We start from the raw sequence: 21,955 nt of genomic DNA on the forward strand, positions 1-21,955 counted from the left end.
TTTTTAACAGCAGCAAGATCACCTTTCAAAATCCATGGAAAGTCGGTGGCTAATGAATCTTTATGTTTCCGTGTTGTGGTTATACAGTTTTAACCATGACAGCAGTATTGTGTTTGGTTTGTCAGGTAGCTGAATGCCAGGACGGGCGAGTCATACTCTTGGCAGCAGGACAGCTGCAGACATCTGGCTGGCGGTGGCACTCGGAGACGTTAACCCCTTCTCCGGCTGAACGTCTGTTTGCAGACACAGAGCTGAACGTTGCATTTTAAATATGTTTATTTGTTGTTATTTTCTTTATGGCGATGACACTTTATCAGTTCTTCCTCACTTTTGAGACCTGTCTTTTCTAGCTCTGTCTTTTTTTTTAATTCCAAATGAATCTTTCTGAGCTAGTTCTCCATTCAGTCACTGTCAGAATCCTGTTATATTTATTTTGTGTCTTTCCGTGTGTGCATTTTTACAAATAGGTTTTAAATATTTGGTTCTTATTTGTACCTTTACTGCTGCAACACAAGCTTTCCCACAATGTGACTAATACAAGTTATCTTATCTTATCTCATCATGGATGTCTACAGAAATAACCTGGTTTTACTTCCCCCCCCCTCCGAGTGTCACTCAGGATAAGTGTCAGCCAACCTGCCGCAAAATGTAACGTAAAACATTTCCACCGCTGACAGATTCCCTGTTGAGTGATGGTGTATGGCTTCAGCTCAAAACCTGCAACGTTTAGCCCACAAATTAATAGCCGCCTGTGGCAGATAGACAAGACAGATAAAGAAGCAGGCAGCCAGTTTGACAAGCTGGGACAGAGACTCCTGGCAGCTCGGTTACAGCCACAGAACAGCCTGGAGAATGGAGCATCCACCAGAGGAAGGTGATTTGTGTCGTGCTGCTGAGCATTTTATACTAATGCAAAAAGATCCTGTTGCACCATGTATTTATAAATCTGAGTGGACAAAAATAGGAAATGTGGTGAAAAAGTGTACGAGTTCATCACGGCTACAAAAGCGGCTTCAGGTTCAATATCACTACGTCAATGGAGCATATTCGCAAAACTGTTGAATGCAACATTCTGGTTGAAAGAGCAGAGGACCGTAGGTTCCACATGTGGACATCGCTGGTTCAACTCCAGCTCGAAGGAGGAGACTTTTACAGCTGGAAATTGGCGTCAATGTCCTGAATGTTTAGCAAAGGGACTTTGACGGCAAGTGTACATGGTCCCCTTTTCTAACCAGGATATTTACATTTTCTAAAAAAAACATCACTATTTTGCAGTGTTTATCCCTTCGATAGCTCAGTTGGTAGAGCGGAGGACTGTAGGTTACATATGTTGACATCCTTAGGTCGCTGGTTCAACTCCGGCTCGAAGGAGGACTCTTTTACAGCTGAAAATGATAACAAGTTAGCAAGCTAACAGGCTTAATGATTACAAGTAACCATCAGCCGTTCACACCTCTATCAGAGTACCTCAATGAACCAGAGGGAGGGGATCTTAATGACATGAATGTTTAGCAAAGGCACTTTCACAGCAAGTTCAGACGTTCCCATTTTCTAACCAGGATATTTACATTTTCTTGGAATAAAAAAAACATCAGCCGTTCACACCTCTATCAGGATACCTTGATGAACCAGAGGCCGGCAGAAAGGCCGCGGCAGTCAATGTCCTGAATGTTTAGCTAAGAAACTCTGACAACATTTCAAAATGTTCCTCACTTTCTAATCAGGATACAAACATTTTTAAAGTAAATACTACGCTGTTTTTCCATCATTTATCAATTCGATAGCTCAGTTGGTAGAAGGAGGAGACTTTTACAGCTGGAAATGTGCGTCGGAGGCTTAATGATTACAAGATACCATCAGCCGTGTGTGATTAAACACACATCACAAAATCTTGAGATCAAGTAAGTCAGATGTCGTAGAGGACACAGATTTTCCTGCTCATTAATGTAAAAAGACGACTCTGGTGGGACTCGAACCCACAACCTTTGAATCACTTCCTCTGTGCTAATGAACAGTTGAACATGATGATGCTAGAAGTCCAATGCGCTATCCATTGCGCCACAGAGCCTCAATTGCTTGTTACACCTGGAAAGTTGCATCTCAACCCCTATCAGGTTATCTCAATGACCCAAAGCCTCCTCCTTCTACCGAGTTGGTAGAAGGAGGAGACTTTTACAGCTTGAAAGGGACTTTGACGGCATGTTGATACGTGCCCATTTTCTAACCAGGATACAAACATTTTCTAAAAAAACATCACTATTTTGCAATGTATGTCCCTTCGATAGCTCAGTTGGTAGAGCGGAGGACTGTAGGTTACAAATGTTGACATCCTTAGGTCGCTGGTTCAACTCCGGCTCGAAGGAGGATAATTTTACACCTGGAAATCTGCATCTGAGGCCTTACGAGTCCCAAGATATCATCAGCTGTTCACACCTTTATCAGGGATCCTCAACTCCCAAGATTCAAACTGTCGTTCACACCTCTATCACCTCTACCCTCTATTCATACCTCAATGAACAAAAGGCCAGTAGAAGGGGAGGGGCAGTCACTGTCCTGAATGTTTAGCAAAGGGACTTTGACGGCAAGTTTACATGGTCCCTTTTTCTCACCAGGATATTTGCATTTTCTGAAAAAAAAAAAATCATCGCCATTATGCCAGGTTTATCCCTTCGATAGCTCAGTTGGTAGAGCGGAGGACTGTAGGTTACATATGTTGACATCCTTAGGTCGCTGGTTCAACTCCGGCTCGAAGGAGGATAATTTTACAGCTGGAGGTCTGAGGCTTAATGATTACAAGATACCATCAGCCGTTCACACCTCTATCAGAGTACCTAAATGAACCAGAGGGAGGGGCTGTCAATGACATGAATGTTTAGCAAATGGACTTTGATGCCAAGTTTACATGGTCCCATTTTCTAACCAGGAGCTGGAACCTGGCATTAAAGCAATGTTTTTTTTTAGAAAATGTAAATATCCTGGTTAGGTAACCTGATAGAGGTGTGAAAGACAATTTGAATCTTGGGAGTTGAGGTATCCTGATAAAGGTGTGAACGGCTGATGATATCTTGGGACTCGTAAGGCCTCAGATGCAGATTTCCAGGTGTAAAATTATCCTCCTTCGAGCCGGAGTTGAACCAGCGACCTAAGGATGTCAACATGTGTAACCTACAGTCCTCCGCTCTACCAACTGAGCTATCGAAGGGATAAACCTGGCAATATTGTGAGCTTTTTTTTTCACAAAATGTAAATATCATGGTTAGAAAATGGGACAATGGGATAAACCTGGCATAACAGCGATGATTTTTTTTTTTTTTTTTTTTCAGAAAATGTCAATATCCTGGATAGAAAAAGGGACCATGTAAACTTGCCGTCAAAGCCCCTTTGCTAAACATTCAGGACAGTGACTGCCCCTCCCCCTCTACTGGCCTTTGGGTCATTGAGATATCCTGATAGGGGTTGAGATGCAATTTTCCAGCTGTAACATAGAAATTGAGGCTCTGTGGCGCAATGGATAGCGCATTGGACTTCTAGCATAATCATGTTCAACTGTTCATTACCACGGAGAAAGTGATGAAGTGATTCAAAGGTTGTGGGTTCGAGTCCCACCAGAGTCGTCTTTTTACATTAATGAGCAGGAAAATCTGTGTCCTCTACGATGTCTGAATTACTTGAGCTCAAGATTTTGTGATGTGTGTTTAATCACACTGGAAAAATCCCAACTGTTTATAGGTCCTGGGTTTGATTCCAATGAAGTCTTTTGTCGATAGGCTTACCGTTACAAAGTCGGGAGTTGGGAGTTGAGGTACCCTGATAGAGGTGTGAACGGCTGATGGTATCTTGTAATCATTAAGCATCAGACGCAAATTTCCAGCTGTAAAATTATCCTCCTTCGAGCCGTTGTTGAACCAGCGACCTAAGGATGTCAACATATGTAACCTACAGTCCTCCGCTCTACCAACTGAGCTATCGAAGGGAAAATCCTGGCATAATAGTGATGTTTTTTTTTAGAAAATGTAAGTATCCTGATTAGAAAATGGGACCATGTAAACTTGCCGTCAGAGTTCCTTAGCTAAACATTCAGGATATTGACTGCCCCGGCCTTTCTGCCGGTCTCTGGTTCATTGAGGTACCCTGATATAGGTGTGAACGGCTGATGGTATCTTGTAATCGTTAAGCTTAGACGCAAATTTCCAGCTTTAAAAGTCTCCTCCTTCGAGTCGGAGTTGAACCAGCGACCTAAGGATGTCAACATATGTAACCTACAGTCCTCCGCTCTACCAACTGAGCTATCGAAGGGAAAAACATTGCAAAATAGTGATGATTTTGTTAGAAAATGTTTGTATCCTGATGGGAACGTATCAACATGCCGTCAAAGTCCCATTCAAGCTGTAAAAGTCTCCTCCTTCTACCAACTGGGTAGTAGTAGGCTCTGTGGCGCAATGGATAGCGCATTGGACTTCTAGCATCATCATGTTCACATGTTCATTAGCACAGAGGAAGTGATTCAAAGGTTGTGGGTTCGAGTCCCACCAGAGTCGTCTTTATACATTAATGAGCAGGAAAATCTGTGTCCTCTACGACATCTGACTTACTTGATCTCAAGATTTTGTGATGTGCATTTAATCACACACGGCTGATGGTATCTTGTAATCATTAAGCCTCCGACGCAAATTTCCAGCAGTAAAAGTCTCCTCCTTCTACCAACTGAGCTATCGAAGGGACAAATGATGGAAAAACAGTGTAGTATTTTCTTAAAAAATGTTTGTATCCTGATTAGAAAGTGAGGAACATTTTGAAATGTCGTCAGAGTTCCTTAGCTAAACATTCAGGACATTGACTGCCCCGGCCTTTCTGCCGGCCTCCGGTTCATCAAGGTATCCTGATAGGTGTGAACGGCTGATGTTTTTTTTATTCCCAGAAAATGTTAATATCCTGGTTAGAAAATGGGTGTGACAACAGTTTGAATTTGGTAGTTGAGGTACCCTGATAGAGGTGTGAACAGCTGATGGTATCTTGTAATCATTTAGCCTCTGACGCAAATTTCCACCTGTAAAAGACTCCTCCTTCGAGCCGGAGTTGAACCAGCGACCTAAGGATGTCAACATATGTAACCTACAGTCCTCCGCTCTACCAACTGAGCTATCGAAGGGTCAAACCTTGGATAATTGCAATGCTTTTTTTTAGAAAATGTTTGTATCCTGGTTAGAAAATGGGAACGTATCAACATGCCGTCAAAGTCCCTTTCAAGCTGTAAAAGTCTCCTCCTTCTACCAACTCGGTAGAAGGAGGAGACTTTGGGTCATTGAGATAACCTGATAGGGGTTGAGATGCAAATTTCCAGCTGTAACACAGAAAATGAGGCTCTGTGGCGCAATGGATAGCGCATTGGACTTCTAGCATCATCATGTTCAACTGTTCATTAGAACAGAGGAAGTGATTCAAAGGTTGTGGGTTCGAGTCCCACCAGAGTCGTCTTTATACATTAATGAGCAGAAAAATCTGTGTCGTCTACGACATCTTACTTACTTGATCTCAAGATTTTGTGATGTGCGTTTAATCAGACTGGAAAAATCCCAACTGTTTATAGGTCCTGGGTTTGATTCCAATGAAGTCTTTTGTCGATAGTCTTACCGTTACAAAGTCGGGAGTTGGGAGTTGAGGTACCCTGATAAAGGTGTGAACGGCTGATGGTATCTTGTAATCATTAAATCTCAGATGCAGATTTCCAGCTGTAAAAGTCTCCTCCTTCGAGCCGGAGTTGAACCAGCGACCTAAGGATGTCAACATATGTAACCTACAGTCCTCCGCTCTACCAACTGAGCTATCGAAGGAATAAATCTGGCATAACAGCGATGATTTTTTTTTCTCCAAAAAATGCAAATATCCTGGTTAGAAAATGGGACAATGTAAACTTGCCGTCAAAGTCCCTTTGCTAAACATTCAGGACATTGACTGCCCCTCCCCTTCTACTGGCCTTTGGTTCATTGAGGTATCCTGATAGAGGTGTGAACGACAGTTTGAATCTTGGGAGTTGAAGTACCCTGATAAAGGTGTGAACAGCTGATGATATCTTGGGACTTGTTGCAAACAGATGCAACTTTCCAGCTGTAGCATAGAAACTGAGGCTCTGTGGCGCAATGGATAGCGCATTGGACTTCTAGCTTCATCATGTTCAACTGTTCATTAGCACAGAGGAAGTGATTCAAAGGTTGTGGGTTCGAGTCCCACCAGAGTCGTCTTTATACATTAATGAGCAGGAAAATCTGTGTCCTCTACGACATCTGACTTACTTGATCTCAAGATTTTGTGATGTGCGTTTAATCACACACGGCTGATGGTATCTTGTAATCATTAAGCCTCCGACGCAAATTTCCAGCTGTAAAAGTCTCCTCCCTCGAGCCGGAGTTGAACCAGCGACCTAAGGATGTCCACATCTGAAACCTACAGTCCTCCGCTCTACCAACTGAGCTATGAAAGGGATAAACCTGGCATAATAGCGATGATTTTTTTTTTTTCAGAAAATTAAATATCCTGGATAGAAAAAGGGACCATGTAAACTTGCCGTCAAAGTCCCTTTGCTAAACATTCAGGACATTGACTGCCCCTCCCCTTCTACTGGCCTTTGGTTCATTGAGGTATCCTGACAGAGGTGTGAACGACAGTTTGAATCTTGGGAGTTGAGGATCCCTGATAAAGGTGTGAACAGCTGATGATATCTTGGGGCTCGTATGGCCTCAGATGCAGATTTCCAGGTGTAAAATTATCCTCCTTCGAGCCGGAGTTGAACCAGCGACCTAAGGATGTCAACATTTGTAACCTACAGTCCTCCGCTCTACCAACTGAGCTATCGAAGGGATATACAATGCAAAAAAGTGATGGATTTTTTAGAAAATGTTTGTATCCTGGTTAGAAAATGGGCACGTATCAACATACCGTCAAAGTCCCTTCAAGCTGTAAAAGTCTCCTCCTTCTACCAACTGGGTAGAAGGAGGAGACTTTGGGTCATTGAGATATCCTGATAGGGGTTGAGATGCAAATATCCAGTTGTAACATAGAAATTGAGGCTCTGAGGCGCAATGGATAGCGCATTGGACTTCTAGCATCATCATGTTCAACTGTTCATTAGCACAGAGGAAGTGATTCAAAGGTTGTGGGTTCGAGTCCCACCAGAGTCGTCTTTATACATTAATGAGCAGGAAAATCTGTGTCCTCTACGACATCTGACTTACTTGATCTCAAGATTTTGTGATGTGCGTTTAATCACACACGGCTGATGGTATCTTGTAATCATTTAGACTCCGACGCAAATTTCCAGCTGTAAAAGTCTCCTCCTTCTACCAACTGAGCTATCGAATTGATAAATGATGGAAAAACAGCGTAGTATTTACTTTAAAAATGTTTGTATCCTGATTAGAAAGTGAGGAACATTTTGAAATGTTGTCAGAGTTTCTTAGCTAAACATTCAGGACATTGACTGCCGCGGCCTTTCTGCCGGCCTCTGGTTCATCAAGGTATCCTGATAGAGGTGTGAACGGCTGATGTTTTTTTTATTCCCAGAAAATGTAAATATCCTGGTTAGAAAATGGGTGTGAACGACAGTTTGAATTTGGTAGTTGAGGTACCCTGATAGAGGTGTGAACAGCTGATGATATCTTGGAAGTCGTTTGGCCTCAGACGCAAATTTCCAGCTGTAAAAGTCTCCTCCTTCGAGTTGAACCAGCGACCTAAGGATGTCCACATGTGTAACCTACAGTCCTCCGCTCTACCAACTGAGCTATCGAAGGGATAAACCTGTTGTAATAGCGATGATTTTTTTTTTCAGAAAATTCAAATATCCTGGTTAGAAAATGGGACCATGTAAACTTGCCGTCAAAGCCCCTTTGCTAAACATTCAGGACATTGACTTCTACTGGCCTTTGGTTCATTGAGGTATCCTGATAGAACGACAGTTTGAATCTTGGGAGTTGAGGTACCCTGATAAAGGTGTGAACAACTAATGATATCTTGGGACTTGTACGGCCTCAGATGCAGATTTCCAGGTGTAAAATTATCCTCCTTCGAGCCGGAGTTGAACCAGCGACCTAAGGATGTCAACATATGTAACCTACAGTCCTCCGCTCTACCAACTGAGCTATCGAAGGGATAAACCTGGCATTATACCGATGATTTTTTTTTTTTTTTAAATGCAAATATCCTGGTTAGAAAATGGGACCATGTAAACTTGCCGTCAAAGTCCCTTTGCTTAACATTCAGGACATTGACTGCCCCTCCCCTTCTACTGGCCTTTGGTTCATTGAGGTATCCTGATAGAGGTGAGAACGACAGTTTGAATCTTGGGAGTTGAGGTACCCTGATAAGGTGTGAACAGCTGATGATATCTTGGAAGTCGTTTGGCCTCAGACGCAAATTTCCAGCTGTAAAAGTCTCCTCCTTCGAGTTGAACCAGCGACCTAAGGATGTCCACATGTGTAACCTACAGTCCTCCGCTCTACCAACTGAGCTATCGAAGGGATATATAATGCAAAAAAGTGATGGATTTTTTAGAAAATGTTTGTATCCTGGTTAGAAAATGGGCACGTATCAACATACCGTCAAAGTCCCTTTCAAGCTGTAAAAGTCTCCTCCTTCTACCAACTCGGTAGAAGGAGGAGGCTTTGGGTCATTGAGATATCCTGATAGGGGTTGAGATGCAACATTCCAGCTGTAACATAGAAATTGAGGCTCTGTGGCGCAATGGAGAGTGCATTGGACCTCTAGCATCATCATGTTCTACTGTTCATTAGCACAGAGGAAGTGATTCAAAGGTTGTGGGTTCGAGTCCCACCAGAGTCGTCTTTATACATTAATGAGCAGGAAAATCTGTGTCCTCTACGACATTTGACTTACTTGATCTCAAGATTTTGTGATGTGCGTTTAATCACACACGGCTGATGGTATCTTGTAATCATTAAGCCTCCGACGCAAATTTCCAGCTGTAAAAGTCTCCTCCTTCTACCAACTGAGCTATCGAAGGGATAAATGATGGAAAAACAGTTTAGAATTTTCTCTACCAACTTGGTAGAAGGAGGAGACTTTGGGTCATTGAGATATCCTGATAGGGGTTGAGATGCAAATTTCCAGCTGTAACATGGAAAGTGAGGCTCTGTGGCGCAATGGATAGCGCATTGGACTTCTAGCATCATCATGTTCAACTGTTCATTAGAACAGAGGAAGTGATTCAAAGGTTGTGGGTTCGAGTCCCACCAGAGTCGTCTTTATACATTAATGAGCAGGAAAATCTGTGTCCTCTACGACATCTGACTTACTTGATCTCAAGATTTTGTGATGTGCGTTTAATCAGACTGGAAAAATCCCAACTGTTTATAGGTCCTGGGTTTGATTCCAATGAAGTATTTTGTCGATAGTCTTACCGTTACAAAGTCGGGAGTTGGGAGTTGAGGTACCCTGATAAAGGTGTGAACGGCTGATGGTATCTTGTAATCATTAAGCTTAGACGCACAGCTGTAAAATTATCCTCCTTCGAGCCGGAGTTGAACCAGCGACCTAAGGATGTCAACATATGTAACCTACAGTCCTCCGCTCTACCAACTGAGCTATCGAAGGGATAAACATTACATAATAGTGATGTTTTTTTTAGAAAATGTTTGTATCCTGGTTAGAATATGGGAACGTATCAACATGCCGTCAAAGTCCCTTTCAAGCTGTAAAAGTCTCCTCCTTCTACCAACTTGGTTGAAGGAGGAGACTTTGGGTCATTGAGATATCCTGATAGGGGTTGAGATGAAAATTTCCTGCTGTAGCATAGAAATTGAGGCTCTGTGGCGCAATGGATAGCGCATTGGACTTCTAGCATCATCATGTTCAACTGTTCATTAGCACAGAGGAAGTGATTCAAAGGTTGTGGGTTCGAGTCCCACCAGAGTCGTCTTTTTACATTAATGAGCAGGAAAATCTGTGTCCTCTACGACATCTGACTTACTTGATCTCAAGATTTTGTGATGTGCGTTTAATCACACACGGCTGATGGTATCTTGTAATCATTAAGCCTCCGACTCAAATTTCCAGCTGTAAAAGTCTCCTCCTTCTACCAACTGAGCTATCGAAGGGATAAATGATGCAAAAACAGCGTAGTATTTACTTTAAAAATGTTTGTATCCTGATAGAGGTGTGAACGGCTGATGTTTTTTTTATTCCAAGAAAATGTAAATATCCTGGTTAGAAAATGGGAACGTCTGAACTTGCTGTGAAAGTGCCTTTGCTAAACATTCAGGATATTGACAGCCCCTCCCTTGTGTTCATTGAGGTACCCTGATAAAGGTGTGAACGGCTGATGGTATCTTGTAATCATTAAGCCTCAGAGGCAAATTTCCAGCTGTAAAAGTCTCCTCCTTCGAGCCGGAGTTGAACCAGCGACCTAAGGATGTCCACATATGTAACCTACAGTCCTCCGCTCTACCAACTGAGCTATCGAAGGGATAAACCTGGCATAATAGCGATGTTTTTTTTACAAAATGTTCGTATACTGGTTAGAAAATGGGAACGTCTCAACTTGCCGTCAAGGTCCCATTGCTCAACATTCAGGACATTGACTGCCCCTCCCCTTCTACTTTGGTTCATTGAGGTATCCTGATAGAGGTGTGAACTACAGTTTGAATCTTGGGAGTTGAAGTACCCTGATAAAGGTGTGAACAGCTGATGATATCTTGGGACTTGTACGGCCTCAGATGCGGATTTCCAGGTGTAAAATTATCCTCCTTCGAGCCGGAGTTGAACCAGCGACCTAAGGATGTCCACATGTGTAACCTACAGTCCTCCGCTCTACCAACTGAGCTATCGAAGGGATAAACCTGGCATAATAGTGATTTTTTTTTTTAGAAAATGTAAATATAGAAAGGGGGTTAGAAAGGGGGAAACTTGCCGTCAAAGTCCCTTTGCTCAACATTCAGGACATTGACTGCCCCTCCCCTTCTACTTTGGTTCATTGAGGTATCCTGATAGAGGTGTGAACTACAGTTTGAATCTTGGGAGTTGAGGATCCCTGAACAATCAGTTCATATGTTTTGAGTCATTGAGCCTCAGAGGCAAATTTCCAGCTGTAAAAGTGTCCTCCTTCGAGCCGGAGTTGAACCAGCGACCTAAGGATGTCCACATGTGTAACCTACAGTCCTCCGCTCTACCAACTGAGCTATCGAAGGGATATACTTTGCAAAATAGTGATGTTTTTTTTAGAAAATGTAAATATCCTGGTTAGAAAATGGGAAAGGGTTCATCTATGGTCAGAGTCCCTTTGCCAAACATTCCGGTCATTGACTGCCGGGTACTCTCTACCTGTCTTTGGGCCGTTGAGGTCCTTAGACTTCACATTACTTTTTGTCATATTGAGTTCAGCAGAGATATTAAGTCAACAGATTTGTCTCGTGTCTCTGTCCTCATGCTCACATACTTGCCTTCCAAAATCAAGTACTTTTCAGTGATAGATATCACGTATCGCTGTTGAACTCCCTCAGAAGCCGAGTGCAGATTGGAAACTTGTTCATTACTTCGTAAAGAGTGTTCTCCACATCTGTTTTACAGCTGAGATCTCCCCCCCGCTGCCACTGAGCTCACTCTGTAATACAGTTTGTCGCTGGAAAATTCATAAATTAATATCTCTGCAGCAGAGATTGAGTTTGTTCTGTTTAGCAGAGGTTGACAGGACCCCTCTGGAAATTCGGTCCATGTCAGACCTGAGCCTTGGAGTTCTGGGAAATGCATTTAGCACCGCTCCCACAATAAGGGAGTGAAATCTGTAGTGTTAGTCCGTCCCTGCTGTAGGTTACCAACTCCCCTCTGCGCATGGGAACCCGTAATTTCCCCTGTAATTACATTCAGCACAGAATATTAGCTCGAATGGAGAGGAATGTGCAGCACTCGCCCGGCCACCCCGGTATTGTCTATACTTCTGAATGTTGTGTTTGTTTTCAGTTGTGTTTTCTCTCGACCCAAACACTGGAGCCTCTCAAGGAAAGAAGAGGAACGGCCACAGCAGCGGGCTGTGGGATCTCTCCTGCTGCTGATACAGATGTTTATTGGATTGACCAAATACTGATATAAGGTTTCATACGAGAGAGAGAGAGAGAGAGAGAGAGAGAGAGAGACGAGGACGAGTCGCCAGCACTGAGGTCAAGTTGTTTCTGAGCTACAAGCTATTTATAACATTTAGATCCAGTATTAATAAGTAAAAGGATTCCTTCTTTGCTCTGTTTTTCGATTTCATGAGAAAATATCTGATCCAGTAGCACTGACATATTTCACAATAACGGTTTTCCTAGAACAGACATGCAGATGCAGGTCACATGTAAATATCAGGTGTAAATGAGTCTGTGTTCAACCAGACCTTTTTGTTTTGAGCTCTAGATTATCATTAACATTTCAAGAATTATTCACAGGGTTTAATTAATCCTACTTTCGGTTTAACAGGGAAACAGTAGACAATGAAAACCACTGAGCCTGAACATTAAGGAAGCCACAAACGTTACTGAACCGTTTTATAAGTCAATAAATACAAACTCCTGATTTGAGAACAGCCCTTTTATTGAAGCCACAATTAAATCTGATTTTTGCTTTTTGTTTGGATCTGCACCAAACTCCACAAACACATTAATACAAGTCCCATAAATATGCATAAAAATCCGTTAATTATGTTGTGGGAAATCAGAGAAAATGTGATGATTTCATAGAAAATAACACATTTCACACAAATCTCTCAGTAGATTTTGTGTAATGCTGCTGTTAATCAGACAAACTTTATTCTGGAAACACAACGGACAAAACTGGACACGAACAAGCGACAAAATGAAGTCAACAAATCCTGCTTAAAGAAAATAAATAATCCATCTCATTCCTGTGATCTGCCTTCAAATTAAAAGTGTTCTTTTGGCTCGTGTCATAATCCTTCCATGAATTTTAAGTAAATCCAAACAGTAGTTTTTGTATAATCCTGCTGATAAATCAACAAACCAGTGGCCAGGGGGAGAAAACATCACTTCCTAAATGAAGATCATGAAGGATGACCAATGACCTTGTCTCAAGAATACAGATCTGTCCTGCAAACACCCCCCCGCTCCAGTCTTATGTAACCTCTGGTGGTTTCAGGCCAGTAGGAAGTGTTGTGTGGGTAATGCTTGCTCAGCGGCACGCAGACACAAGCATCTGTCTGGGACTAAATCCATATTTGCACAGAGAGTGTTTTTTTTTCCACCAGTCACTCCCATGTAATTACACTGCTAAGTGTTTGAGAGGGAGACAGGGGGAGGAGGTCTGGGTGGTCTCCTCACGTCCTCCCTCCCTCCAGCACATCCACCGGAGACCTGTGATTCACCGTCATTAGCATTCCACCACAGTGACGGATCGGGAGAGGAGCAGCCTCAACGTGTCCACGTCTGACCCCAACGTCACATTTATCTCTTATTTTGACAGTTTGACGTATTTTTTCATACATTGATTAATATTTATCTTGTTGTTCCAAGTTGGTTATTCCTCTAAAGGTGTCCTGGTGGTTTTTCGTGATCTTATATGGAAACTTTCTGGATGCGGGAACAATCTCACGTCCAACACTCATCTCTCCATCAGAGTAAAACAGAAATATATTCTTAATTTGTTTTAAATTTTGGTGTAACCTTCAGAATTCCACACAAAACAAACCAGACAGATATTTGTGTACGTACCTGATGGTAACAGCGACATCAGAGTCCTAAGAGACACATATCTCTTTGAAAGCTTCACCTAAGACTCCTCCTTCAAGCGGGATTTGAACCAACGACTAGCTAACAAAGCTAAATTGATACAAGGGACATTAAACATATTTTTAGCTGTGTCACTAACAGATTCGTCTCATGTCTGATCCTGTCGATTGGAACTCTGGGTAACATGGAAATAATACAAATACATCCACTTGTTTTATTTGTTTGTATCAGCTTCATGTAGAAAACCTTCATGTGGTTGAATAAAAAAAATTAACACTTAAATTTGCACTTAAATGGCACTTACCAATAGCACTTTGTAGTCTTGCTTTATTCTTAAAGAAATTGTACTTTCTTGTTCCTTGCTGTTCTTGGTTTGTACCCTCGGGGGTGATGCACTTATTGTAAGTCGCTTTGGATAAAAGCGTCAGCTAAATGAAATGTAATGTAATGGTTAAAACCACATGAAAGTTTGATCCCGGTTCAGGTGAGAACACAACGTCAGCATCTACAACACACACTTCCAGCAGAGACACACACATGCTCCTCATGTCCAACTCCCTCCTCGACAACAGGTGCTTGCTTTGTACAACACAACACAACCGTTTCTGCCTCGTCAGTCAGAATGTTTCCCAAACCAAAGCTCCTCTGCTCGGCTGTGCTTCACGCCAGGTCACTGTCAGGACGGCTATTTCCTGCAGTCACACAAAATGAATGTTGGCTTCATGCAAATGTTTCGACCTCAGCTCCCGTTTCCTGTTGTGGTATTTATCTGTCATCCGTGATAATTTATAGTTTGGAGCTCGGGCCGTGTGCTTGGACTCTTCTGCTGCTGCTCGTCCTCGGAATGATCCGGGGATTTGAGTTGTGTCACTCGTTGTTATGCTCAGGAAATAAAAATAGCATCGATTTAATTCCTCGTTCTGAATGTAGCCATGGCGACTCAGCTGCAGTCGCTGTCTTTCCAGATGCTTTAGCCCGGAGCCGTATTGACTCCTGCCTGTCTGCCGGTCAGCATGGCCGCAGGCGCTGCTCAGGCTCAGAGACATCAGTCTGCAGAGTCAGGCTCACTTCTGATTGGACGGATCCATGGGCAAGAACTCAGAGAAGGCCCCCCCGGGACCCCACAAGGCCATGTTGTGGTTCCTCACTCGTGCTCTCTAACCCGTTCTGCTGCTGGGTCTGAATACTGATTCCATATTGATTGATCCCAGCCCACAGCTGCAGCTCGATCTGACTGTGACAAGTGTGATATACAAAAATATACAAACTCCATTAAAGGGATAGTTCACCTATATTTATCTGCTCATAGTGTATTCATCGTTCTTATATCATACAATACCTCTTAATACTGTAATATTTCATATATATTTCTTACTGTACATATCTTATTTATTTTCATATTCCACTTTAAATATGAACAATACTCTGCACTTTTACTGCCTTTTTGGCACTTCTGGTTAAATGCTAAACTGCATTTCATTGTATAAGTACTTGTACTGTGCAATGACAATAAAGTTGAATCTAATCTAATCTAATAATGAAATATTCACCCCTTATCTACACAACACTTTTGGAGTCTTAGGGGTTAACAGGGCCGCAAGAGAATCCAATACAATTGAAGTAACTGTTTAACAAAGCTTCAGACCTTATAACACAACAGAAAAAACACAACATGCCTCAATACTTCTCATGTTGTGTCATCCGAGTGTTCGCAAGCCCCACAACTTATATTCAACTTGAAACAAAGTCATCTACACAAAGTTTTTACCCTAAATGTCCACTGATATCCTCCAGGTGCATTCAGGTACCGTAAGAAATGCTAAGGTCCGTTAGCTTAGCCACTTCTGGTTAATTTTAGGCTTAAAACACGTTATAACAACATATATGGACCATGTGACTATAACAGCATTCAGGTTCATCATCATCTTAAAAAGTCTCCTCCTTCGAGCCGGATTTGAACCAGCGACCTAAGGATGTCCACATATGAAACCTACAGTCCTCCGCTCTACCAACTGAGCTATCGAAGGGTGATGCTTGGCATAATAGTGATGTATTTTTTTCAGAAAATGCAAATATCCTGCTTAGAAAATTACATGTTCCCATTTTCTAACGAGGTCTTCTGGTGGAATTTGACTTAAAACACGTTATAACAACATGTAATGACCATGTGACTACAATAACATTCATTTCATCATTATCTTAAATCTATAAAAACCATCTCCTTCGAGCCGGATTTGAACCAGCGACCTAAGGATATCAGCTGAGCTCCACTACAGTCCTCCGCTCTACCAACTGAGCTATCGAAGGGATGCAGACCTGCTCTACACTGTAAAAACAAAATCAGTAAACATTAGCTGCACATATAAACTGTAGTAGAACATACATACAGAGCTATATTTATATATCTGGAGAAGTTTGACTCTTGAGCTGCTCGTGTGTCACTGAAATGAAAACCTTTGTTAAAGCTGTGAACCACACGCTCGTGAAGTTGCTCTATATTCATTTCCTTCTCCGTCGTGCTTATGCAAAGCCGTCGTGTCTCGACTTGACTCGACTGAGCCTGTGAATAAATCGCGGCCCAGCTGTTGACTAATAGTTCCACATTCACCGCTTAAAGAAACACCGTGTCACCACTCCTTGTGTCCAGAGTGGGTGGTGAGAGCAGGGAGGGGCCGGCCTGGTAAATAGGTTGGGGGTTGGAGGTTGTGGGTTGTGCGGGGGGTGAAGTAGGAGGCAGCATTGTATTGTTTGAGTGACAGTGGGACAGGGAGGGGGGAGCGGGTGGGCCCGGCCCCGGAGACAATGACAGCACGCTGCCTCTCCGCTAAGCCCCCTTTCTGCGGCAGGGTGGGAAACTCCATTCAAACAGCCGTCAGCAGCTTGATTCATGCTTTTATTGTGACTTGGGAATCTACGCGGTGGAAATGTGCCACAGACTCACATGGCACATTGTTGTGGATTGTCAGGAATACTAAGAGGGGGGTTTCAGGGGGTCTGCTCAGGTTGCAGGGTCTGAAGGTTTGTGATGCAGATGTAAAAAAAGAAAACAGTACACAAAAAAAAATCCCTTATCTCAAAACATTTGTAATCTGAAGTAGTTTGCAATATCTAAACTTTGTTAAACAAAATGATAATAGTGTTTAATAATCATTTATTTGTAGTTGGGAGTTTGTTCTTGATTTTAACCTCGTATATTTAAGATATTGTGACTTATATACATTTCCTAGAGAAGAGGATTGAGTTAGTTTATAAACAGGCCATAAACGCATTCACTGAAAAAGTTGATGAGGATGTAGAATCTAGATTGTGCTGAAAACATTTTTTATATGTTTTTTATAGAAATAACTGCTCAGTGTAAAATTATAAGCTTTACTGGACAAGATATAATAAACATTGATTCAACATGTTTTCAGGAATATTGGAATAAAATAAATCTGCAAAGGAATAATGAGCTCAAGACTTGAAACACCACTTCCTGTTTTAAAATCATCTTTTTATCTTTGAGTGATATTTTGTATCTATCACTCATGTTTCCTGTATCCGTTTCTTGCCATTACTTTTAAATGATGTTGTATTATTTTGTATTTGTTGTTTTTGTGTTTAGATATTTGCACAATATCATTAGTTGTCTTTGATTATAACTTAATTGTATTTGAGGTTTTGTTTTCTAGTTTTTATTTGTTCTCTTTGTGAGGAACCTTGTAACGACTGCTTTGAAAGTTATTCTTATATTATTAAAACGATTCTTATAACTGAGTGTTGTTGTCTTATTACTTAAGGAGACACATGAGAAGTCCTTCACAGATGTTTGTGCAAAACAACTCAATGTTGTCCGATATACTTTCATTAACTTCACGTCCTTTGGCTTGTTAACGATCTGTTTGTATTCAAATTGTTAGCCGCAATAAACAAACAGTTAATCGTTTTCTTTTTTCCACTTTGCTTAACTGAGCTAACGAGGCAAAACTCAATCTGGGCTTTAGCAGAAACACACCTCCTGAGGTCGAGGCTGTTTATTCAGAGGCTTAGGACTGTATTCAGAGAGGGGGGGGGGGGCATGTCAGAGTATCTGCTTACATTCGGCCCAATTAACAATACAATAGTGCCGGGATTTGCAAAGAATAAAGTAAGCCTATTTGTCCGCATACATCTGTTAATTATTAGTGTAAATTAGGTCCCAAACAATAATTATCACCTACAATTGGGTGAGAGAGGAAGAAGGAACGCAACTGTCATTAATTCTGCTTAAAACGCTGTCAACACTAATTAGTCCTGAGACTCGTCTGTGCTGCTGCTGCTGCTGCTGCTGCCCCCCCGACCGACTCATTACACTGGCCTGCAACACACACAGTTCCCAGTCCTACTGGTTCAGCTGGTCAGCCTTTCAGCCCCGGCACACAGACACACACAGGGAGCTGTAATGTAATCTGCCATGAGGTCATGAAAATGTGTGGGCAAATCATTCCCAGTGTGGAAAATGATACAGTGAGACCGGCTCTGATAGGGAACCGGTGAGAAAACGGCCAGAGAGAGAGCGAGTGAAGGAACGATTCCACCGTTTGACCTGCGGAGGAGGAGAAAAGTGACAGAAGAACCTGAGGCTGCCGAGTCAGGGAAGGTAGCTCGCATGGGAAAGTGGAGACAAACAAAAAGTAACCTCGGGACATCGGGGATTGTGTCAATACGTTTATGGGAATTATTGGTAAAGTGGACACAGTAGAAGTGCATCATTAGTTGCTCACTGTAGGATTATAAGTTTTACTGAAAAATATCTAATAAACATTGATTCAACATGTTTTTATTGGAATAAAATGAATCTGAAAAGGAATAATGAGCTCAAGACTAGAAACACCACTAAAAAATGTCTCTAAGTTTTCTCTGTAGCTGTTTAACGTTCTCTGTTAGCTTCACCCACAAAACCCTAATTTGAGCTGGAATTGAACCAGCGACTTAAGGATATAAGCTTGTTTTGCTCTCCTGCAGCGCTTCACTCTACCAGGTGAGATATGAAAGGGCTTAAAACACAGCTCACACAAAATGTATTTGTCAAAAGCTGAGAAAAGCTAAAGTTAAGTTGTGTCCAAAGCTGCTGATAAGAACTTCTTCACATGGTCGATCACAGCAGAGACTGAATCGACAGAATGGGAAGTCAGCTCGTTGGACAATGTTTCTCAGTAACAGCTTCAGATCCTCCTTTTAACCAGAGTTGAACGGGATCACGATCAAGGGATTACAAAAATAAGATTTACCATAAAGAGCAAAAAAAATAACCCTAGCTCAGACTGTAAAAGCTTCACTTACAAATTGTATATGTGTGGCCAATATTCACGAATCAGAATGAGTCTCATTGGGCTTATCAAGGTTAAGCTCTAGCATCTGAGCTTACGCTGAGCTATCAGGGTGTGAGCAGCATTTAAACCACACACAGATGAATTAGTCCAGACTAGTTGAGGAGAATTTTAGTTATATTCATTAAGAAAGTTATCACTAATAAATTCTCCACATGATATTCTTTGAATTTGTCTGTGTGCTGTTTGCTGCTGGGCAGGTTGGTGGGAAATTCATCAAGTTTCATTTCACCGCAGCTTTTAGATTAGAGCAGCTTTAAAGTAACTCCTTGTTTCCGTCACGTAAAGATATGCAGCTTCCTCCTTTTTCTCCCGTTCCGCTCGGCTGACGATGGAATGCCTTGCTGAAGGACACTGCAACAGTCACTGCTGAGAGACCGGGTTTCCACACCCAGCTTCCCACACAGGCCGCAGGTTTGAACTTGTGACTTTAACCAGTAACCTTGATCTGTAAGGACGCTGGTTTGCTTCCCAAATACAGACAACTTGATATTTGTTCTTGATGCATCATAATGTATGTGAAATACAAAAGGGAATAAAGTAATTGAATTGTGATTGAACAACATATTTAGTCCAGTCCTTGGAACTCACTAAATCAAGTCTTTCTGGCTTGTTCAAAATTCCAGATCCAGTCCATCTGGAAGATGAGCTGTAAATTCAGTTTGCATATGCTGAATGTGAAACAGATTAGTTGTTGTACGACCTTCACTTCTCTCCTCTCTGCAGGCGACGAGCCGGCCGGTGCATTAAGTTCACCAGCTTGTCACCACTCAGCAGATTCTGAGCAGCTCGAGGACCAAACCACAGACGACAAATAATAAGGAGATTGACTCTCCGACCCTCTCTGCCTGCTTTTGGGTTGTTGAGGTGCCCTGACTGGAAGTGTGAATGGCAGTTTGATAATCTGTGATCGTTAAGCATATAAAAGTCTCCTCCTTCGAGCCGGAGTTGAACCAGCGACCTAAGGATGTCAACATATAACCTACAGTCCTCCGCTCTACCAACTGAGCTATCGAAGGGATGCAAAATGATGAATAATGATGTGCTCTATTGGAAAATGTCAATATCCTGGTCAGAAAACACGAAAAATTCGACTCGCTTCAGAGACTATATGCTCATTGAGGTATCCTGATATAGCTGTGAACGAACGCTCATATCTTTTGAGTCATTAAGCCTCAGATGCAAATTTCCACCTGTAAAAGACTCCTCCTTCGAACCGGAGTTGAACCAGTGACCTAAGGATGTCAACATACGTAAGCTATCGAAGGGATACAGCAGATTTTCTAGTGAATCATTCTTATCGAAAATGTTCGTATCTTGGTCAGAAAATGGGACATTTTCATCTATCTTCAGATTTCCTGTCCTATACATTCAGGACATTGACTGCCCCGGCCCTGTCCAGCTGCCTTTTTGTGTTGTTGAGGAACCCTGACTGGAGGTGTGAATGTCAGGTTGATATCCTGTGATCGTTAAGCATATAAAAGTCTCCTCCTTCGAGCCGGAGTTGAACCAGCGACCTAAGGATGTCAACATTTGTAACCTACAGTCCTCCGCTCTACCAACTGAGCTATCGAAGGGATACACCTGCAACAATAGTGATGTTTTTTTTACAAAATGTAAATATTCTGGTAAGAAAATGGGAAATCTGAACTTGCCGAGGGAGTCCTTTTGCTAAACATTCAGGTCATTGACTGCCCCTCCCTCTCGACTGGCCTCTGGTTCATTGAGGTACCCTGATAGAGGTGTGAACGACACTTTGAATCTTGGAAGTTGATAAGCCTTAGAAGCATATTTCCAGCTGTAAAAGTCTCCTCCTTCGAGCCGGAGTTGAACCAGCGACCTAAGGATGTCCACATGTTTAACCTACAGTCCTCCGCTCTACCAACTGAGCTATCGAAGGGACAAACCTAATTTAAAAGTGACGAATTTTTTGGGAAAATGTAAATATCCTGGTTAGAAAATGGAAACATGTAGACTTATCGTCAGAGTCCTTGTGCTAAACATTCAGGACATTGACTGCTCGGCCCTCTCTGCCGGCCTCTGGTTCGTTGAGGTGTCCTGATAGAGGTGTGAACAGTCATTTCATATATCTTTTGAGTCCTTAAGCCTCAGATGCAAATGTCCACCTGTAAAACAGTCCTCCTTCGAACCGGAATTGAACCAGTGACCTAAGGATGTCAGCAAATGCAACCTACAGTCCTCCGCTCTACCAACTGAGCTATCGAAGGGATAGAACAGGTGTTCTAATGAATCACTATTATAGAAATGTCGGTATCCTGGTTAGAAAAAGGGACTATGCCTCAGATGCAAATTTCTCCAGGTGCAATAGTGTAGTTCCTACAGATGAACCAATCCAGATATTGATGCCACTGTCTCCTGCTGGTGATTGTTCAGTGTCTAGGTTGCAGCAATTGCTTGACTAACTCCAAACCCTTCTGTAGCATCGTATTAAAACCAAACTTACTTTGGTCACAGAAACAAAAACTTGATCAGTCGATCTCATGTTGAAAACAATGAACCAATGAGGATTCTGTCGTTGGATCAATATCAAGCAAACTCCGACAGAGCAATACAAAATCCTTTCTCCCGTGAAACAATAGAGTAAAAACCGAAGGAAAAAACCCAACACAATAATCCATGTATAATACCTACAGGCATATCGGCTGTGGAGCTGCACTGAAACACCCCAAAATGAATTGAAAACAAAAGGAGCTAAATTGGATATCACATTTTTACAGATGCAGGCGACTCCACAAATTAACAAATGAGCCACAACACGTCTCAACGCTGGGAAGTTAATTTCCATTAAATGATAACACATTCCAGCCCATTCAGTTGCTCCTTTTATTTTTATTATTTGCGTATTCATAAATTCCGGGCACG

At 42.1% G+C, this 21,955-nt stretch overlaps 30 non-coding genes across 30 annotated transcripts; 11 read left to right on the top strand and 19 right to left on the bottom strand.

Annotated features, from left to right (window-relative positions):
* Positions 1-1,283: 1,283 nt before the first annotated feature.
* trnay-gua (transfer RNA tyrosine (anticodon GUA)) lies at positions 1,284-1,371 on the top strand. Its single transcript is given in 2 exon segments — positions 1,284-1,320; positions 1,336-1,371. It is a non-coding gene; the product is annotated as a tRNA-Tyr (tRNA).
* A 584-nt stretch (positions 1,372-1,955) lies between these two features.
* trnar-ucu (transfer RNA arginine (anticodon UCU)) lies at positions 1,956-2,068 on the bottom strand. The gene is made up of 2 exons: positions 2,032-2,068; positions 1,956-1,991 (listed from the first exon to the last, which is right to left on the bottom strand). It is a non-coding gene; the product is annotated as a tRNA-Arg (tRNA).
* A 207-nt stretch (positions 2,069-2,275) lies between these two features.
* trnay-gua (transfer RNA tyrosine (anticodon GUA)) lies at positions 2,276-2,363 on the top strand. Its single transcript is given in 2 exon segments — positions 2,276-2,312; positions 2,328-2,363. It is a non-coding gene; the product is annotated as a tRNA-Tyr (tRNA).
* Positions 2,364-2,666: 303 nt separating this feature from the next.
* Positions 2,667-2,754, top strand: trnay-gua (transfer RNA tyrosine (anticodon GUA)). Its single transcript is given in 2 exon segments — positions 2,667-2,703; positions 2,719-2,754. It is a non-coding gene; the product is annotated as a tRNA-Tyr (tRNA).
* A 360-nt stretch (positions 2,755-3,114) lies between these two features.
* On the bottom strand, positions 3,115-3,202 carry trnay-gua (transfer RNA tyrosine (anticodon GUA)). The gene is given in 2 exon segments: positions 3,115-3,150; positions 3,166-3,202. It is a non-coding gene; the product is annotated as a tRNA-Tyr (tRNA).
* A 291-nt stretch (positions 3,203-3,493) lies between these two features.
* On the top strand, positions 3,494-3,614 carry trnar-ucu (transfer RNA arginine (anticodon UCU)). The gene is made up of 2 exons: positions 3,494-3,530; positions 3,579-3,614. It is a non-coding gene; the product is annotated as a tRNA-Arg (tRNA).
* A 271-nt stretch (positions 3,615-3,885) lies between these two features.
* On the bottom strand, positions 3,886-3,973 carry trnay-gua (transfer RNA tyrosine (anticodon GUA)). The gene is given in 2 exon segments: positions 3,886-3,921; positions 3,937-3,973. It is a non-coding gene; the product is annotated as a tRNA-Tyr (tRNA).
* A 235-nt stretch (positions 3,974-4,208) lies between these two features.
* trnay-gua (transfer RNA tyrosine (anticodon GUA)) lies at positions 4,209-4,296 on the bottom strand. The gene is given in 2 exon segments: positions 4,209-4,244; positions 4,260-4,296. It is a non-coding gene; the product is annotated as a tRNA-Tyr (tRNA).
* A 129-nt stretch (positions 4,297-4,425) lies between these two features.
* trnar-ucu (transfer RNA arginine (anticodon UCU)) lies at positions 4,426-4,538 on the top strand. Its single transcript has 2 exons — positions 4,426-4,462; positions 4,503-4,538. It is a non-coding gene; the product is annotated as a tRNA-Arg (tRNA).
* A 523-nt stretch (positions 4,539-5,061) lies between these two features.
* Positions 5,062-5,149, bottom strand: trnay-gua (transfer RNA tyrosine (anticodon GUA)). Its single transcript is given in 2 exon segments — positions 5,062-5,097; positions 5,113-5,149. It is a non-coding gene; the product is annotated as a tRNA-Tyr (tRNA).
* Positions 5,150-5,359: 210 nt separating this feature from the next.
* trnar-ucu (transfer RNA arginine (anticodon UCU)) lies at positions 5,360-5,472 on the top strand. Its single transcript has 2 exons — positions 5,360-5,396; positions 5,437-5,472. It is a non-coding gene; the product is annotated as a tRNA-Arg (tRNA).
* Positions 5,473-5,743: 271 nt separating this feature from the next.
* trnay-gua (transfer RNA tyrosine (anticodon GUA)) lies at positions 5,744-5,831 on the bottom strand. The gene is given in 2 exon segments: positions 5,744-5,779; positions 5,795-5,831. It is a non-coding gene; the product is annotated as a tRNA-Tyr (tRNA).
* Positions 5,832-6,123: 292 nt separating this feature from the next.
* trnar-ucu (transfer RNA arginine (anticodon UCU)) lies at positions 6,124-6,236 on the top strand. Its single transcript has 2 exons — positions 6,124-6,160; positions 6,201-6,236. It is a non-coding gene; the product is annotated as a tRNA-Arg (tRNA).
* A 153-nt stretch (positions 6,237-6,389) lies between these two features.
* Positions 6,390-6,480, bottom strand: trnay-gua (transfer RNA tyrosine (anticodon GUA)). Its single transcript is given in 2 exon segments — positions 6,390-6,426; positions 6,442-6,480. It is a non-coding gene; the product is annotated as a tRNA-Tyr (tRNA).
* A 286-nt stretch (positions 6,481-6,766) lies between these two features.
* On the bottom strand, positions 6,767-6,854 carry trnay-gua (transfer RNA tyrosine (anticodon GUA)). Its single transcript is given in 2 exon segments — positions 6,767-6,802; positions 6,818-6,854. It is a non-coding gene; the product is annotated as a tRNA-Tyr (tRNA).
* Positions 6,855-7,062: 208 nt separating this feature from the next.
* On the top strand, positions 7,063-7,175 carry trnar-ucu (transfer RNA arginine (anticodon UCU)). Its single transcript has 2 exons — positions 7,063-7,099; positions 7,140-7,175. It is a non-coding gene; the product is annotated as a tRNA-Arg (tRNA).
* Positions 7,176-8,053: 878 nt separating this feature from the next.
* Positions 8,054-8,141, bottom strand: trnay-gua (transfer RNA tyrosine (anticodon GUA)). The gene is given in 2 exon segments: positions 8,054-8,089; positions 8,105-8,141. It is a non-coding gene; the product is annotated as a tRNA-Tyr (tRNA).
* Positions 8,142-8,719: 578 nt separating this feature from the next.
* trnar-ucu (transfer RNA arginine (anticodon UCU)) lies at positions 8,720-8,832 on the top strand. The gene is made up of 2 exons: positions 8,720-8,756; positions 8,797-8,832. It is a non-coding gene; the product is annotated as a tRNA-Arg (tRNA).
* A 306-nt stretch (positions 8,833-9,138) lies between these two features.
* Positions 9,139-9,251, top strand: trnar-ucu (transfer RNA arginine (anticodon UCU)). The gene is made up of 2 exons: positions 9,139-9,175; positions 9,216-9,251. It is a non-coding gene; the product is annotated as a tRNA-Arg (tRNA).
* A 264-nt stretch (positions 9,252-9,515) lies between these two features.
* trnay-gua (transfer RNA tyrosine (anticodon GUA)) lies at positions 9,516-9,603 on the bottom strand. The gene is given in 2 exon segments: positions 9,516-9,551; positions 9,567-9,603. It is a non-coding gene; the product is annotated as a tRNA-Tyr (tRNA).
* A 209-nt stretch (positions 9,604-9,812) lies between these two features.
* Positions 9,813-9,925, top strand: trnar-ucu (transfer RNA arginine (anticodon UCU)). Its single transcript has 2 exons — positions 9,813-9,849; positions 9,890-9,925. It is a non-coding gene; the product is annotated as a tRNA-Arg (tRNA).
* A 461-nt stretch (positions 9,926-10,386) lies between these two features.
* Positions 10,387-10,474, bottom strand: trnay-gua (transfer RNA tyrosine (anticodon GUA)). The gene is given in 2 exon segments: positions 10,387-10,422; positions 10,438-10,474. It is a non-coding gene; the product is annotated as a tRNA-Tyr (tRNA).
* Positions 10,475-10,752: 278 nt separating this feature from the next.
* Positions 10,753-10,840, bottom strand: trnay-gua (transfer RNA tyrosine (anticodon GUA)). The gene is given in 2 exon segments: positions 10,753-10,788; positions 10,804-10,840. It is a non-coding gene; the product is annotated as a tRNA-Tyr (tRNA).
* Positions 10,841-11,107: 267 nt separating this feature from the next.
* On the bottom strand, positions 11,108-11,195 carry trnay-gua (transfer RNA tyrosine (anticodon GUA)). The gene is given in 2 exon segments: positions 11,108-11,143; positions 11,159-11,195. It is a non-coding gene; the product is annotated as a tRNA-Tyr (tRNA).
* Positions 11,196-15,663: 4,468 nt separating this feature from the next.
* On the bottom strand, positions 15,664-15,751 carry trnay-gua (transfer RNA tyrosine (anticodon GUA)). The gene is given in 2 exon segments: positions 15,664-15,699; positions 15,715-15,751. It is a non-coding gene; the product is annotated as a tRNA-Tyr (tRNA).
* Positions 15,752-15,943: 192 nt separating this feature from the next.
* On the bottom strand, positions 15,944-16,031 carry trnay-gua (transfer RNA tyrosine (anticodon GUA)). The gene is given in 2 exon segments: positions 15,944-15,979; positions 15,995-16,031. It is a non-coding gene; the product is annotated as a tRNA-Tyr (tRNA).
* Positions 16,032-20,005: 3,974 nt separating this feature from the next.
* trnay-gua (transfer RNA tyrosine (anticodon GUA)) lies at positions 20,006-20,091 on the bottom strand. Its single transcript is given in 2 exon segments — positions 20,006-20,041; positions 20,055-20,091. It is a non-coding gene; the product is annotated as a tRNA-Tyr (tRNA).
* Positions 20,092-20,561: 470 nt separating this feature from the next.
* On the bottom strand, positions 20,562-20,649 carry trnay-gua (transfer RNA tyrosine (anticodon GUA)). Its single transcript is given in 2 exon segments — positions 20,562-20,597; positions 20,613-20,649. It is a non-coding gene; the product is annotated as a tRNA-Tyr (tRNA).
* A 235-nt stretch (positions 20,650-20,884) lies between these two features.
* Positions 20,885-20,972, bottom strand: trnay-gua (transfer RNA tyrosine (anticodon GUA)). Its single transcript is given in 2 exon segments — positions 20,885-20,920; positions 20,936-20,972. It is a non-coding gene; the product is annotated as a tRNA-Tyr (tRNA).
* Positions 20,973-21,212: 240 nt separating this feature from the next.
* trnay-gua (transfer RNA tyrosine (anticodon GUA)) lies at positions 21,213-21,300 on the bottom strand. Its single transcript is given in 2 exon segments — positions 21,213-21,248; positions 21,264-21,300. It is a non-coding gene; the product is annotated as a tRNA-Tyr (tRNA).
* Positions 21,301-21,955: the final 655 nt, after the last annotated feature.

Source organism: Limanda limanda, chromosome 13 (genome assembly GCF_963576545.1).
Source record: "Limanda limanda chromosome 13, fLimLim1.1, whole genome shotgun sequence".
Classification (NCBI taxonomy): domain Eukaryota; kingdom Metazoa; phylum Chordata; class Actinopteri; order Pleuronectiformes; family Pleuronectidae; genus Limanda; species Limanda limanda.